This window comes from Saccoglossus kowalevskii, chromosome 16, assembly GCF_978046115.1.
Source record: "Saccoglossus kowalevskii chromosome 16, keSacKowa6.1, whole genome shotgun sequence".
In the NCBI taxonomy this organism is placed as follows: Eukaryota; Metazoa; Hemichordata; class Enteropneusta; family Harrimaniidae; genus Saccoglossus; species Saccoglossus kowalevskii.
Window position 1 is genome coordinate 24,532,175 of NC_140656.1, and position 17,191 is coordinate 24,549,365.

Below are 17,191 nucleotides of genomic sequence, written 5' to 3' on the forward strand. Positions count from 1 at the left end.
TTTGAATATCATAATGTGTTTCCTTTTATTTACTAAGCAGTAGTAAAATAATGCACAAATTTGAATATCACACTGGGTTCTTTCTTCTATTTACTGAGCAGTAGTAATATAATGCACACATTTGAATATTACAATGTGTTTCCTTTTATTTAATCAGCAGTAGTAAAATAATGTACAAATTTGAGTATTACAATGTGTTTTCTTTTATTTACTCAGCAGTAGCCAAATAATGCACTAATTTGAATATTACAATGTGTTTTCTTTTATTTACTAAGCAATAGTAAAATAATGCACACATTTGAATATTACAATGTGTTTCCTTTTATTTAATCAGCAGTAGTAAAATAATGTACAAATTTGAATATCACAATGTGTTTTCTTTTATTTACTGAGCAGTTGTAAAATAATGCACACATTTGAATATTACAATGTGTTTTCTTTTATTTGCTGAGCAGTAGTAAAATAATGCACAAATTTTAATATTACAATGTGTTTTCTTTTATTTACTCAGCAGTAGTAAAATAATGCACAAATTTGAATATTACAATGTGTTTTCTTTTATTTACTAAGCAGTAGTAAAATAATGCACACATTTGAATATTACAATGTGTTTCCTTTTATTTAATCAGCAGTAGTAAAATAATGTACAAATTTGAATATCACAATGTGTTTTCTTTTATTTACTGAGCAGTGCTAAAATAATGCACACATTTGAGTATTACAATGTGTTTTCTTTTATTTGCTAAGAAGTAGTAAAATAATGCACACATTTGAATATTACAATGTGTTTTCTTTTATTTGCTAAGTAGTAGTAAAATAATGCACACATTTGAATATTACAGTGTGTTTTCCTTTATTTGCTAAGTAGTAAAATAATGCACACATTTGAATATTACAATGTGTTTTCTTTTATTTACTCAGCAGTAGTAAAATAATGCACACATTTGAATATTACAGTGTGTTTTCCTTTATTTGCTAAGAAGTAGTAAAATAATGCATACATTTGAATATCACAATGTGTTTTCTTTTATTTACTGAGCAGTAGTAAAATAATGCACACATTTGAATATTACAATGTGCTTTCTTTTATTTACTCAGCAGTAGTAAAATAATGCACACATTTGAATATTAAAATGTGTTTTCTTTTATTTAACCAGCAGTAGTAAAATAATGCACACATTTGAATATTAAAATGTGTTTTCTTTTATTTACTAAGCATTAGTAAAATAATGCACACATTTGAATATTAAAATGTGTTTTCTTTTATTTAACCTGCAGTAGTAAAATAATGCACACATTTGAATATTACAATGTGTTTTCTTTTATTTAACCAGCAGTAGTAAAATAATGCACGCATTTGAATATTACAATGTGTTTACTTTCATTTACTAATCAATGGTAGAATGCACATTTTTGAATATAACAATGTTTTTAGTTACTAAGCAGTAGTAAAATAATGCACAAATTTGAATATTACAATGTAACAACATACTAAGTAGAGCGATTGAACAAATAGGCATCACAAAGACAAACGATCAATGCGCTTTTTAGTCGCAGGTAAGTTGACAGGTATATACTTGAACACCAGTCATGGTCCTTTCATAGGTGTGTGATAGGCATGATCGACAGTCGTGGCCACATGCGGCACAATCAGTGCCATATGTATGAGTACGATCAGAGGCTATTACCTTTCTGGCGAATCCCAGACACTGGCCACACTATGAGAAAAAAAAGAAACACATTTTCAAAATGTTGTTCTAAAGTTAGTTAAACACCACAGTCAGTATAAAATGCAACGTATCCGGTATACAGCACGAGTTAACTATAACAGTTTATTTTAAAATTTGAAGCTATGCTGCATGTTGGTTGTAGCGATCTGATATTTTAGGGTATTCTTCTAGAGGCAGACGACTAATAGTGGTACTAGTACAAGTACTATTCATGTATACTAATAATATCTTAAAAGGTTTTTGTGGGTATTTGTCAAAAACAATTTGAAAGACTGATGATTTTAATGTTTATGCAAACTTGTGTGTAATTATTATGCTTAAACATCTAGAACTAATTATCAATTAATCAGTATTCTGGTAAATGTAGGGAGCAACCAACTAGCCAGAATATTAATTGACTAATTATAAATTTTAAAATTATATTACATTGAATTGGCAACATTTTCATTCACAGTTCAGATGATAAAATGTAAAGAAATCAGTGATTAAATAGGTTATCATAGTACTGTACGTTGGTAATTGTTGTGCCTCGTATCTCTGAAATGAGAATACCTGGAAAATTATCTCGATCAGTTATTATGTTATTAATGTTACTGTTATTTAATTATTTCGACATTAATATTAAATTACTGTCAGTGCGATTGTTTGCTTTTTAGGCCTTTATTTCAACATTATTATTATATTATTTTTCAATTATTTGCTTATTTCAACATTATTTGGAGATGCAGTATCAAAGTCTATGACTAATCCAACTACCGACTTGTACTTACTGATGGTTGGGGCGCTCGTCTTCGTCGTCGACGTCCCCAGCTTTGAGAGTCTTCAACACACATCAGAGTTATTATTAATACAATGATGAGCAGAGTTAACGTTTTCATCTTGTGTAGTTCTTAGTGAATAACTGAAAAAAACACACACAAAAAAAACAATTTTATGTTATTTATTTTATCAGTGTTAATCAACTTAAATATTGTGACGTAAAATACGAGAGAGGCCGTTGTGGGGCTACTTATGGAGCTTATCTTCAAAACAGGTCTAATAATAGACTCTTGGTAGCGTGCTTATTATTGCGACATACCAATATGCCACAGGGGGAGACAGGATGTAGGTATCTCAAATTATGCTGACATCACAATCCAGAATTATGGGGGGAACCAGAGTTGTAATTGCATATTACAGCCTATGACATGGGAATTGGGACGGGATGGGTTGGGATTATGTACAAAATTTGCAATCTGACCTGTTGCTGAGTTGGTGTGGCTTGTAAGCTTATGTATATATCTGGTAGCGTTGCCTACGTAAAGGCTTCGAATACGAACACAACGTTCAGCACCTTCAATGAGGTTTGATTAACAAACATTGACGGTGCTGAACGTTACCTTGCATAAAACTTAAATTGCAATTGACCTCACTGATGACGCGAATAATTAATATAATGCGTCCACCGTAACTCGAGATCAATTGCCTGCAATTATTCATAAAAAACATTTATTATGAAACGCCGGAATCACGTATATTTCGGTCTTGATCCACACGCTGTCTATTGTGGTTATTTGAAGACTGTACGCATTTCCCATCGTACTAAACTGGTCACGCTTTTTACACTGATCGCCGGTGTCAGATCTAAAAATAAACATGTGCAATGGGTTGTTGCAAAGTATCAAGGCATGTGTGCTTGTCATTCACACACCGAGGGCGCTTCATTTTATTTCACAATATGTATCCCTAAAAAAACAATAGGCTGTTGACTCAATAATGGATGTGGCAATGGTTGCTATAGATACTCCCACGAAAAAGTTCACAACAAAATAAATACATATTCCATGTGAGAGCTATCTCATTCATTATTTTATACTCTTTGACGCATGTCTTTGTTGTGCCGGTTGTGTTACGCTTTGTCGTCAACGTCTCCAACACTGGAAATCTTCAATAAACATGTTAATAAGTTAATAATAATACAATGACAGTGACTGACTCTTCTTCATTGTGTGTAGTTCTTGGTGCTTAAACATATTTCATTGTCTAATTGACACGGGTAGTAAAACTGATTCATTTACAATAGTTTTAATGTATGAAATCTCTTTAAGTTATTCAAATTTAGATGAATCATTGTATCTAAATATACGGTCACGTTTGCCTGATGGAACAAATAAGAAAGTAAAGTTTATGGTGACATAGTTTTGTTGTCTTTTATCTTAAGGTATTAATTGAGAAAGGGATTATAACTAAGGTACCTAGAATTGCATGTGTGTTGCACATCTCTGTTTTTCAAACTCTGTGCTAAAATCAGACACAATACAATGCAACAGGACGCATATTCGTGTAATGTAATTTTATCTTTGCTATCTCTTAACACAGAATCACTACGCAGTATCTTCAATGTTTTCACTTATATTTTAGCTCTATACAAGCAGCCTGTCGGCTGAGAGAATTAAAGACATCATCACAAAATAAACAAATCTGAGAGACGTCCACATGTAGTACCTATATATGTAACATCAAATCAATCAGACTTGTGGTTTTTAACAAGAAGTCGAAAATTGCACCACAAATTACAAAAATATTCACTAAAATAAGAGAATTAAAGATATCATACAAAATGAACAAATCTGAGAGAGCTCTACATGTAGTACCTATATATGTAATATCAAATCAATTGGACTTGCGGATGTCAACAAGAAATCGAAAATATAACTTTTTACCAAAAAGTACAAAAACATTCATCAAAATGAGAGAATTGAAATGAAATGAACAAATCTGAGAGAGGTCTACCCAAGGTACATATACACCAATCATCAAAACATTCGGGCTTGTAGTTATCAAGAAGTCGAAAAAGTAAATCATTGACACGGACGACGGACGGCGATGTACAATGACTCATATGATAAGCTCCGCTCGACAAAGTCGACAGGGGAGCTAAAAAATATATAATGAATAAAGATATTGCAAAAAACAGCATTCGTTAACAGAAAATGTTTTTTTTTTCAGTCAAAGTTACGTTAAATGTAAGTTATTATGTGTGATACGATGTATGAAGTGAATTTGTTTGGCCATTTTGAGACCAATTTGAGAAAACTATTTTTACATTATAGATCACCTGCTGGAATAAAACAAATTTCCCTCACAACAGTTTTAGTATTTTATGACGAGTCCTGGTGATGAGTAGATTCGACCTATAACTGAATAAATTCAGTGAAAATTTGGTATCTGATGGGATATACAACATGACCGTTTGGTATGTAATAGGGTATTGTTTTTTGAGATGAAAATTGTCTATAATGGGGTCTGGGGTTTTACTTCCCGGTCCCACACCCCTACTAAACTGAAAGATTTGATCTCGTGGTGAGAAGTTCCCTGTTTGAGAAGAACACTGATATACTCAATGTCAACATTTTTTTTCGGTCTTCATTTCAATTAGCAAGGCCACGTACACGAAAAGGTTAGCGTGGTTTAGTTCTAGAATATGATGACGTCATGTACGAAACGAGCACGTGTCTATCTATATGAATATTAAAAAGTAGGCGTCAAAACAGAGCTGACTGGTAACATGCATGCGCCTTGTTGGGCTTGCCGTCGACTGAAAATGTGCAAATAACCGAAAGAGCCCCTATCGATTCAATAAAATGAAACGTCATAAATTGAAAATAGAATTTTGATTTTCGTCTATCATTTCAAAACACTATTGTTGAAAAGTCGCCACCGCAGGTATAACTTCGAAAATCACAGCTAAAACCTAAATTGTTATTACATACCGCAACTTCATAAATTGAAAGTACGTCAAAAACAAAAATGTTTCATTCCATAAAATATTAGAAATTCACTTGGCCGTCATTAGCCACGGACCGACGCATATATATATATATATATATGCTGCATCCGGTTTTTCTTGCAATGCTATATCAACGTGAAAACATGTTTTTCGAATCTTCTTTGCCGTTCATGTGCACGACAATTCGTAATAAATATTATAATAGCAAATAGATATACTTTCAATATAGCAATTATTATTATTATTATTATCATATCAAATGCATATCGTTTTCCACGTTTGGGTCATATAACAGATCAAAGAATGAGGGCAAGGTTTCGGTACGCATCTGTTCTGTTGTAGACCTTGATGACTTTAGTGATAAATATTCTTAGGCCAGATAATTAAACAAATAGTAGCTTGTAACTATTTTCTGTTGTATCCGTGAAACTGTATTCTACGTCTACGTCTACGATCTAAAATTCACTCGAACGAGTGCGTTCAACATCCCCCAGACACTTGCCTGGCCGCCTCAGCGACCGTTATAGACGCAATAAAGTTACATATTCGCCTGCATGACAGATAGTCAAAACAACGGACCACAGTTTCAGATGGCTTCAACTATTACAACGTGTAAGCGTTCGTTCAAACATTTGTTTGAACAATGTTTTATTTATTGTTGTTATCGAACACATTATTATTCCATGCATACATATGTTCGTTCATTTAATACATTTTATTTCTAACATTTCACGAAAATAATAAACCTCTTTAATACAATTATTTAAAAAAACACCCCTCACATATAATGGAATTACCCAAATTACCTCAGTGAGAACAATTTAGTTTTGAATGCAGTTTCTGATTTCGAACTCATCGATGACTATACAATTATTGCTATTATGTCAAAGCACATAGAAGAAGAAAATCGCCTCGCGAAAATAGTTTGCAAACGATTACCAAGAAGTTGGACTAGCGAAGGCAACAGTTCTAGGGATTGTGCAGCATTTCAGTCGCACCGGGTTGACACGTTCCGACAGGGGGTTATTTGAAAATGGTATATGATGACGATATGGAGGTGAAACTAAAAGTAGAAGATCCAAGGAAAGATTGACTGGGCGATAAGTATTTTGCTAAACTGGCAATGGGACGTTTTATTATACTAGAAATGTAGAACGCGACACTCATAACGCTAATATTATTAATATAACCTCAATGTTAATATTCATTTCCAGGTTTATGTTCGTATTATATTTTTTTTGATGTACTCGTAAACTCTCAATTTTTATTCGTATTTGTAAAAACCTTTATTTGTATTCGTAGGACCATGTGGCGCTCTTTTTTATTGACTTGATTCAAAACACGTTCCAATATGGCGGCAATTTGGGGACCAAGTGATTCTGTAAATGTGCCGTTGTGGGCGGTGTTTTTCATCGATTTCCTAATTCCCAGGCAGAACAGGTTTTAACTGTGTTTTCGTTTTGCGTCCAATGTACATGCAGCGTCGGTGAATAGACCGGACCCTAGCACCACGGTGTAACTCTATTCACAAAATGCGAAAAGTGGAGAGAGCACGTATATTCATGTGCATCGACCCGTGAAACTGGTCAAAAAAATATATAAACACTCAGACAAAATACCTACTGGCGAAGAATAACATGCCTATTGGTTACTCGATAACAACTTGGACTTGTTATGTTTATTGTTTTTTAATATATTTTGGACTGTTTTACCAGTTTGCGAATAGGGTTAGACCTGTATCCCGATGTTGCCATGTACACTGACAGACGAATCCCGGAACTTATCTGGACTCAAAGCAACGCGAATCGACGGCTAAATAGGTTTGTGATATATTATTGAATTCACAGTCACGAGTGGACTGAACTATTACTATGGCTATTACTATAAAAATACCAAGGGATGAAACCAAACCACCGTGAGTCGACACATCGAACGTTTATGCTAAACAGAGCCCCTACAGAAAACTGTACAGTTGATTAGGTAACTGTAAATGACAACATAGTTTCTCTACACTTAGACTCACACCTTCACATCACTGTGCGTAGCATGGTAGTCAACTAGTAAAATGGTGTTGTTTAACAATATCGGAGACCTCTTTGTGTGAACGTTTATTTGCTAGGCATTCACAACCGGGAAATTTTAAATAGAACTGACATTAAAAGTAGAAATTGATTATTATTGATTGACGAAGACACCAATACTGTTATTGTGAACATGCATAACGGTGACTTAGTTAAGATAACCATTAAGAACTTCAGAAATACTTGACGTACGAGCATTTCTAACGTAGCGTTTTGTGCTACTGATACTCGACTACCCGACATTGCACCACCGTTGCTACCAGACGAGTCTCTATTATATAATGCTATCTTGATTATCTCACAAGGTTTCCCGACTAAAGTCATAATAATGTTATTGTGTTGTACAATATCCTATTGTGCGTGCATAATAGCCAAACTCCCTATAATGTGCTAACCCACAGTCAGACCACGTTAATGCGACTTCTTATACTACAATACTATCGCCTAAGAATTTTCGTTCAAGATCCCTGTAATATTACCGTGTTACCCAATACCCTAAAAAGCGCTTTGTGCACGGGTGTTTAACACAAGTTTTCACGCTATAACTCTATACTGCCTGTCTGCGGGGTTCCCATGCCAAAGTCGCTATTCTGCTATCGTGTTATACTATATCCTGTCGTGCATACATTGCGGTTTAATTTTCTGTATTAATGTTCTATTCACTGCTTCCTGATTGTTCAGACATTTAGGTGTGTAAGGGTTGGGTGCCAATTTTGCAATTTTAAATAGTCTCACATTGACTGCGATTTTACGGCGGTCGAGTTTCATAACTGTAGTATCATTATAGTAATACTGATGACAAACCGAAAACAAATTAAAAACAAATATTGTACTGATCTGGATTTTCAGCTCTCGGGTGACCGTGATTGACGGTGAATGTTACATGATCTCGATTGATCTACATGATTTAATACATGCAAGAGCAGTGCCCTCAATGCCCACAAATTGCACAAGTTTTACTAATACAAATAAATATATTACAGATAAAAATGTGCTTCTACATTTATAAATGGAGATTTCTAATATAAATAGAAATAGTTATGTCACGAATATAATTTGATCTATACGAATACAAACGATTATAAACGAGGTTTTAAAATTAAAATGGGCAATTTTAGTAGAAATAGAGATGAATGTGTCACAAATTCAAATCATGGTTTTACAAATAGGTGTGGTCGTTTCGCGAATAAATATGAATTTAAATCTTCGCAAATATTTTTAATGAATATTGAAACACTCGGCATACACGGCCAAGCAGCAAACAGTATGTTTTTTTCGAATCTTTATGGTTCGTTAAACCAAACCATGTTTAAAACTTGCACTCCAATCATAATAAAATAGTTGCTGGTGTAGGTGGGTCAACTGTATTTGTTTTTATTTCCCACTCTAATCGAGTCTTAAAATACTCGCTCGAACGAATGCACCCGCGTATGGCAGAAACAGAGATTCGTACTTCTGAAAATGTACCAATTTTTGACGTCCGAATAATTAATGTTGTTATGCTAGTATAACAGTTGTTGTTGTTGTATACTCAATGCACACAAAATACACATATGCGCCATAGGTCTTGAAAACAAAACTGATCTACAGTGAATATAACAACTAAACATTTAGTATCACAAACAATAATATCCGTGACGTTTTATAGACTACGTCAAGGCAACCTTACAAGAAAGGGTCAATGTTGTTCATTTTTTGATTGTATTTGACCCGTTGAAAGCACAGTTGTAAAATAAACCGGACTTCAGACTCATCATACTACTTGTAACTGTAAATATTTAACGTACAGCGAACAAATACATAGCTGGGCGCGGTGGCTATGTACGGTGATCGTAACAGCGATCACAGATCCTTAATATAAAAATTCAACTCCTAAAAAATCAAATACCCAAAGCCTGGAAGTGTTGTCCAGTCTACATGCAATAATATGTTTTGAAGACGACTGCAAAAATACAAGTACCAGACAGTATTAATAGCTTGACCAAAAAAAGAGAGCAGTTACCGCATTTCATATTTTGCAAATAACGTCGTATAATCAGAAGAGAGAAAAAAAGATTGCCCGCATACTATCGCTTGTTGGAAGCGTAATAATAACCAGAACGGAAAGCAAATAATATTCAAAACAGATGCAGAAACCTTTGATTTCTACAAGCCAAACCAGAGCAAACATAAAATATTAGAGCCTAACACACTTTCGTCTTTCAAACGAAACATACTAGTTACCATGTCCATAGTAAATGTTTCACACGCACAGTCGGTGTATGAATGTTCACGAGAATTCCAATTACGTAACTGTATCTCCAGTCGTAAATACAACGCTTCATTTAAGATGTATTGAGTCTGTATAACGTCAACTCGCACTACAAGACTGTACTTATATTGTCGTCTTGTATCATATATTTGTTACATGCACACGTACAATTTTACTACATACCTTAACACAGAATAAGACTCGATATCCTGTCGTGTTGGGCGGTTCTTAGATTGATGGAAATGAAACGGAAAAATGATTGCTTTTATATTGGCGTCTTCATGAATATTAATTATGCCCCTGTACACAAAATCCACGGCAATTGGTCATTTTTACTTCCTTATCCTTTGTTAACAAAACCTTAGTTTATACCACAGTGAAACCTTTTTTTTTTTTTTTATTTACAGAGAAATTCAACCAAATATCACAGCTAATGCTTGGAAATCAAAATAAAAAAGGGTGATGCACAGAGTGTAAACATATAAAAAACATTCATGGTATAAAACCAAAAAAAAACTGTCATCAACGGGGGGGGGGGGGGGGCTAGATATAAAGTATGACTTTTTACAAGTACAATTTCAAGGTCTAGATTAATTTATATCCAGCAGATAATTTCGAACGACTAATTCACAATTTCCACGTGTATAGTGTATATTTTAGTCATCTGATTGAACATCATAGATTTGCCGAAACTCAACTTAAAAATACAACGGGCATTTGTCTGCTTGCTGAATCCATACCTTGTTATTGTGATGGACAAGGGTATTTTCTTTTATGGTCTCCCCTGGAATATTTTTTTTACCGTTATGATTGATTAGTGTTCAACTAAAATGCTGATTGTATGAAAGGTTATTTGTCTTGTCACTACGCTCCACTTAGTGTGTCAGTTGACATTCTGGTTAATTTATATTTTCCATTTGGATACAATTTAAATGGCTGGCTATATTTTTTCAACAAGCAACTTGATGATACCGTTTTTTAAAACATTCAATATAGTTGATTGACGGGCATTTTTCTTCATAATGTCTGTATTGCGTTTTAGCATATTGACTAAGTGTCAGCATCCTCCATTCTATGTTTTTGTCATATTACCTCAAACCCCACAAATAGAAGTATGCATGGAATCATGGAAAGAATCGGTGTGCATTGCCGTGTAATAAATGTCATAAAGTTGATTGACAAGTCATACTTGTTTACAGCTCTGGAAGGATAATTTGAATCTACCAGGTGTGCTTGTGATTTACGGAACAAAGGATGTTTACAACTTTGGAAAGACCACCTGATTATGCGAGATAAATATCGTAAAGGTGAATGACAGGCCATACTTGTTTACAACTCTGGAAGGACAATTGGAATCTACCAGGTGTGCTTGTGATTTACAAATCAAAGGATGTTTACGATCTACTGAGGTGCCTGCGTGAGACCACATTCTGATCGGCTCATGTGGAAACCCAGGTGGTGTTTCTGTATCTGGGTCATTTATGCATATAAATAGGCTAGATGGAGGACAGTTGAGGTCCACGATTTCAACTGAGTACTTTGTGTTTTGCAGCTGTGATATTGTGAGACAAGTGATACAGGCTTCAATCATCATTCTGTCAGACTTGTATGAACTGCTCTATGCTATCAACTGCTATCAACAGTGCCCTCCAGAATAACAGTGTTCCTCTGCAAGAAATCCTCTTTGTTGTTGTGTTGCAGAAGCCATTGATCATCCATCTCCACATGCTGAACCTGTGAATTATCATCAACGAACACTTCTCAAAGCAATCCCATCATTTAGTAAATTTATTCATTGTATTACTCTGTGCTTTGGCTCTTGTAATAATTGTGAAAGGTATTAAAACCAGGAGCTTTAACTTCATTTCATTTCTAGAAGTGAAAGTGAAAGAACCCCTGTCCAGTGTGAGTTTTGTGGATGCCCCTCTCAATAGCAACAAGCAGGCCTTACACTGTGGCACCAAGTATAGTAATTTGTTTTCATCACATGTATTTAGTTTTGGTAGACTTTTTAAATTTTCTATGAGAAAATTTGGGAATTCTTTTATTGTTAAACTATACTAGCTTTGCAATTAATCGAAGAATCACTCTCACAACAAAATGATAGTATTTATTATATGCAAATACGAAATAAAAAACTAATTTGCCTTCTTGATTTTACTGATTTTGATGTATCAGTTAATTACTATGTTTTAGGCAAACATACCGACAATTTAACTTGTCTTCAAGGTCTAAATTAAATTTATATTCAGCAGATAATTTCAAACGACTAATTCACAATTTCCACGTGTATAGTGTATATTTTAGTCAGGGGATGGAACCTCAAGATTTGCCGAATGTGAATTTAATCTTATGAATACAATGAGCACTTTTCTGCTGGCCGAATCTATAACTTGTTATTGTAATAGGACGAGGTTATTTTCTTTTGTTTCTCCCCTGCGAAACAGTTTTTGTATATTTTAGTCACGGGATGGAACCTCACATGGTTGTCGAAAGTGAATTTAACTTAAGAATACAACAGGCATTTGTCTGCTGGCTGAATCTACACCTTGTTAGTGTGATGGACGAGGTTATTTTCTTTTGTTGTCTCCCCTGGGAAACAGGGGATTGTATGAAAGGTTATTTATTGTTCTGGTCACTACGCTCCACTTATTATGCCGGTTGACATTCTGGCTAATTTTTGTTTTCATTTGAAAGAAGTATAACTGGCTGGCAATTAATTTGTCAACAAGCAACTTGATAATACAGATTTGCCGAATGTGAATTTAATATTAATAATACAATGGTCACCTGCTGTTGGCTAAATTTATACCTTGTTATTGTGATGGACGTGTTTTTTTCTTTTGTTGTCTCCCCTGAGAAACATTTTTTTAATCAGTGTGATGGATTGGCGTTCAACTAAAATGCTGATAGTGTGAAAGGTCATTTGTCTGGTCACTACACTCCACTTATTATGTCAGTTGACAATCTGGCTAATTGAGAATTTTTCATTTCCCCTAGGAAACATTTTTTTCCAACCAGTGTGATGGATTAGTGTTCAACTAAAATGCTGATAGTATGAAAGGTTATTTGTCTGGTCACTACGCTCCACTTATTATGTTGGTTAACATTGGATTTTTTTTATTTGAAGGAAATATAACTGGCTGGCAGTAATTTTGTCAACAAGCAACTTGATAATACAGATTTTCCGAATGTGAATTTAATATTAAGAATAGAAAGGTCACTTGTCTTTGGCTGAATCTATACCTTGTTATTGTGAAGGACGAGGTTATTTTTTTTTATGGTCTCCCTTGGGAAACATTTTTTAACCGTTGTGATTGATTAGTGTTCAACTAAAATGCTGATTGTGATTTTGAAAGGGTTTTTGTCTGGTCACTACACTCCACCTATTATGTCAGTTAACATTGTGGCTATTTTTTGTTTTCATTTGAATGAAATATAGCTGGCTGACACTAAACAACAAGCAGCTTGGCCATATTGATTTTTGTATATATCATTCAATATAATTAATTGACGACAATTTCGCCCCATTATGTCTGTATTGCGTTTTGGAGTATATACTGACCAAGTATGTTCAAAGTTGATAGGTATAACGAGATACAAATATGACTGTGTTCAATTTGTTTATTTCAGACTGATTCTATATGTACAACACCAAACAACGTGTGACAATGGAAAAAGAAATATGAACAAATTAATAAAAATTTGTTGCCACAATTTGCATGACCAAGTAAGATCACTATTACATATAGATGCTACTAAAGAGTTCATATACGTTTGCACAAGTTAATTTGATAAAATAAAAACGTCTATCAATTTAGAATAACAGAATGCATCTTCCACCTGCACGGTCTTGTTCTGTTCGGACATTGCTTCTTCTTCAACACCGTACGGTAATGTTAATCATACCCGTGTATGTCACGTGGTTGCGCGATAGAATGTTGGCAGAAAGGCTTGCAGCTTTGCATTTCTGATGTCTTCGGTTTCATTTCTGCCGATATATGTCGCAGTGACATCATGAGCTTTGAGGTATAACAGCTACTCTTCGGACAACACTATTACCATGCTCGATGGTCTCAAGGCCGGTAAAATGTAATAACATAAGGATTTACTATCTCCAGTGCGACTAAAAACGAGCACATTCGACTCGGCACTAAGTATAGCTTGAACAGCTGTATTGCCGTGACATCCAAGCCAACACAGCTTCCACTGTGCACAGCGACATTTATTCCCGGGTTGGGCATTTTCACAGCCTGGCAACCATCATGGTGAAAACAAAGGCCAATACATTCTCAGAAAACGGTATTTTGTGATGGTTGTTGACACCCTGAACAGTGTAACAAAATTACCCCTACATATGTAACATATTTCAATTTGGTTGTTTAGGATTACTTCAAAGTTAAATTTGTTCTGTTTTCTCGATTTTAGCTATTTTCACCGGCTTTTCGACTGGTATTTCACAGCAGCTCGCGCAGAGCCCATAGAAATAGAGTAGTGCGCGTCTCAAATAGCAACATAAAGTGTCTTTTTGACTTAGCTCCGCCTCGAAGATTTTGATAGCTTGGCCAAGCCCGTTAAAGAAAGAAGCGATATGATTGGCTGTTGGTAAACTGATTCTAAACAGTGAAGGCATTGTTACATACACATAGTCCTAATGAAATACTTCAAGATGATAGGGGAGTGCTTCTCTTGAAAAATTATATAAATCATGATGTTTTTTTTGTGGTGTCGCATTGTTTTAAAAAGTACCCGAAAAACGACGACGACATTTTTGACAAAATTTCAAGTGTTATGTAAACAAAACGGCAATTGCCCTGATAGACAACACTAGCGCGTTACCTCTACCGGCGTATACCACGTAGCAAATCGTAACACGCAAGAAGATTGTATTGTTGGCCTTATTAGAAGGTTTTCGTCAGTCATTGCACGCTATTATGATATTTTACCCCAATATTTTGCAGTTACTAAAGTTTGGGTCTACCACAAACGGCAAGAGGCTGAACACAAACACAGCTTGCTGAGATAACGTTCACACGATGTATCAATCTACCTGAAGTTCAAACATTCTGTTAATACACCTCAACTGTCAGTTATATACATTGAAAACACTTCTAAACAAAAAATACTTAATCTGATAACTACAGTTTGGAATCTTGCAGGTGAGAATGTTAGCTTAAATACAGAACATTGGAATCTCGGTAATCAACAGCTGTGGTGCCCTTCAAGTGAAAAGACAATTTGTGACCCAGTTAGGTCCATTTCTCAATCTAACAAATACACCGGAGGGCAATTGATTGATAAATAGAAAATTAAATCAAATTTGTTAGTGTTGTATAGAATATCATTATCCTGTGCTCACAGGCATGAACTAGTTTGTATATGCCTTTCATAGAGGGCGCAAACACTCGTATACTATCAACATACTATCATTGTTTTTAACAATGTTTTCAGACCAGTCAAGTCAATTTAATCGAGTGTCAGGCTCAGACCATCCATATAAACATTGAAGAGCATTAAAGACATAATTTAACCCTGACAAACGCCATTGGTTACTGGTAATTACTGATGTCTTATTCATTTTTTTCAGATATGCCATTACTTAATTTATGCTAACGTTGCCCTGTAATTTTCTTTAAAAATAATTAAAGTGCTGATCATAAGTAATAATTTCAAAGACCGCATTGTTCCAACCTACATTTTAGACAGTATTTTCGTCGCAAGTTGTGCATGAATGTTTTATTGTATTGTTCGAAGGCTTTTATTCACAGTTAAATAATCACGGTACCTTTACGTCTTGTACATTTTCATGAAGTATATATTTTTTTCTACGATCGCCTGGTAGTGTTTGAACCCTAGTATTTATCAGAAAACCAGGTGGTTACAACTTGTGGCAGTGGCGGGGGTTGTTCTTGGCTTGATTATTGATCGTTTGCTGACATGAGTATGAGACAAAACGATATATATATTTATTTTTGTACATTAACAAGAGAAATTGTGCATTAGACATAAGACCACTTTTTCAAAGTCAGCTGACTTAAATTGTTGCACACAGTGGTGCAGAGATCTTGTAAAAGGATCTTGCAAATTGAATAAAAACATAACAAGATGGGGTTTATTTTTAATATTAATATGGAATACAAGAGCTTCTGGTTCTGGTCCAAAATATGCCAAGAGCTTGTTGCCTCGAAAGATGGTCGCACTCAACTGATTTACACTCCTAGCCCTGGCATCAGTTGGTACCGGTTCCAAAAAAGCATGACTGTTATTCACCTATTTGTTGAATTGAAATCTCTTCTGCGACATATATTAATGGAATCGTGCTCATGGACATTCCTTTACTAATGATTTGAAACAGTAATCCACATAGAAATTCTCAGGTTCTAACATTTCTCTATTCAAGCAGCTAGGGGATGATATGGCACCAAGTAAATGAAATGCCATCTTATACACCTCTGGGCCCCAACTTAATTCACCATCCAGCCACATTATAGTCTAAAGAGACCATTATAGCCACATGTTTGGATCTCGGAAGTATACTTAGGAAAATATTTGTCATGCCGTTGGAGCAAAAAGTCAATCAAAGATAAACCAATCCAATCTGAATCTTTTCTGGTTTACTGGGGTGATATACACTATGATGGGGTATGAACCACGCTCTACTGACATTCCAATCAAGCCTCTCAAATGGGATGTGAGTAACATATTATATCTGCTATAAACGCCTTATAATTTAGAATCAGTCTTCAATATCCTGTTGACGCCTTTGAGTCGTTTTCTAGCATATGATCCTTCTTATTACCTGGAAGCTGTACATCAGTTCCGCAGAAAGGCAGCATGATTTTATAATGAGCATCCACAAATTTCATGGAACTATCCACCTTCTTTACAAATGTTTTTTTTGTGTGTGAATAGTATCTCAAGGTTTAAGGTCACACACAAGAAAGTTCATTTTGATGGTGCTTCTAACAAACTTGTCCAACTACTTAAAATCCTCCTTATCAACTGCTGCACACCCTCCAGCATGGCGAGTTTGAGACTGGTTATGAAGCACTTTATTTAACTTGACTACACAAAAATTCAACATGGCATCTAGAGTTTTCTTAGATTATACATGTAATATTATTAGAACATTTTTGCAGAGGGTTCAACAATTGACCTCTTTACATATTGTATTATCCTTAATCCTGGAGAGTCTAATATACGAACAAATCTTTCAGGTTTACAATTTCAATTCCAAATCTAAGAAATGTGTGATTATTGGTGCATTTATAATGTATTGTTTCGGTTGAAATATACATGTATTTAAGTCAGGCAAGAAAGTTGCTCTGAAAGGTACATGAATATGCAACAACATAGATTA

The 17,191-nt window shown here is 34.7% G+C and overlaps 1 long non-coding RNA gene across 1 annotated transcript; it reads right to left on the bottom strand.

Moving 5' to 3' along the window:
* Positions 1-10,072, bottom strand: LOC144347312 (uncharacterized). Its single transcript, XR_013419615.2, has 3 exons — positions 10,015-10,072; positions 2,501-2,631; positions 1-1,718 (listed from the first exon to the last, which is right to left on the bottom strand). It is a non-coding gene; the product is annotated as an uncharacterized LOC144347312 (long non-coding RNA).
* Between the last annotated feature and the right edge of the window lie 7,119 nt (positions 10,073-17,191).